Raw genomic sequence first — 1,504 nt, 5'->3', positions numbered from 1 at the left:
ATATATATATATATATATATATATATACACACGAATATATGAATGTCGTATGCCTATGTACCTGTGCATGTAAGAATGTTTATGACTGTGTATAAATACATATATATGTGTGTGTGTGTGTGTATGTATGTGTGTATATAGATAAGATGAGAGGGAGAGGACAGAATGAGATGATACCCATATAAATACATACACAACACACAAAAGTACTTATCCTTTATCCCCTGTTGACCATCAGCAGACACACACACACTCACACACACACACACACACACACACACACACACACACACACACACACACACACACACACACACAAACACACACACGCACACACTCACATGCAACACACAATACCTGAGGTAACAATAACTGCACCACATCACCACCAGCTCCACCAGTAGCAGCACCACACAAATTCAAACAATACAAGCAACAATAGCTACAACAACAACAACAACAACAAGGGCGATTTATAAAAGGCAGCAAGAGTAAGGAGTAGGAGTTAAAGGGGAATGGGAGGAGGTAGGCGATGGTTAACCAGGGACGAGGTGGTGGTGGTGGTGGTGGTGGTGGTAAGGTTATGGGTGAAAGGGAGGCGGGAAGGGAAGAAGGAAGGAAAGAAGGAAGGAATGAAGGAATGAAGGAAGGAAGGAATAAATGAAGGAAGGAAGGTTGCAAGGAACGAAGAGAAGAAGGAGGAAAGAAATGAGGAGAGGGCAGAAAGATGAAAGGAAAGCAGAAGAGAATGAAAGGAAAGAATGAAGGAAGGAAGGAAGGAAGGAAGGAAGGAAAGAAAGGAAGGAAGGAAGGAAGGAAGGAAGAAAGAAAGAAAGAAAGAAAGGAAGGAAGGAAGAGAGAAAGGAAAAGGAAGGAAAAGGAAGGAAGGAAGGAAGGAAGGAAGGAAGGAAGGAAGGAAGGAAGCGAGAAAGGAAAAGGAAGGAAATGAGGCAAGAAGGCAAGAAGGAAAGAAGGAGTGATGGAACGAAAGGAAAGAGTGGCAAGAGAACATAGGAGGAAAAAAAGACAGGAAAGAATGACTGAGTCAAGGAAGAAGGAATGAAAGAATGAAAGAAAGAAAGAATGAATGAAGAAGAAAGGAAGAAATCTAGGAAGAAAGAAGATTGAGAAAAGAATGAAAGAAGGACAGAAAAACGGTGGAAGACTCTGGAGGAAAACAAAGGGAAGAATGACTGGACCAAGAAAGAAAGAAAGAACGCACGAAAGAATGAATGAAAAAGAAAGAAGGAACATTGAGAAAACGAAAGAAAGAATGAAAGAATGAGTGAAAAAGAAAGAAGGTAGGAAGAAAGAAAGAAAGAAAGATAGGAAGGAAGGAAGGAAGGCAGGAAGGAAGAAAGGAACGAGGGAGGGAAGGAAGGGCGAACATTTGTAAATTTGTTTCTATATTTCTGTAAACTCACCCAAAACTATTCTTTGTCCGGTGTCTTCGTTGTTGGAGTTGAAGAAGTTTCAGACAAATCTCTTTGAGTAGCCATCCGAG

Source organism: Octopus bimaculoides, chromosome 4 (genome assembly GCF_001194135.2).
Source record: "Octopus bimaculoides isolate UCB-OBI-ISO-001 chromosome 4, ASM119413v2, whole genome shotgun sequence".
NCBI classification, from domain to species: domain Eukaryota; kingdom Metazoa; phylum Mollusca; class Cephalopoda; order Octopoda; family Octopodidae; genus Octopus; species Octopus bimaculoides.
This window is presented reverse-complemented; position numbering follows the sequence as displayed.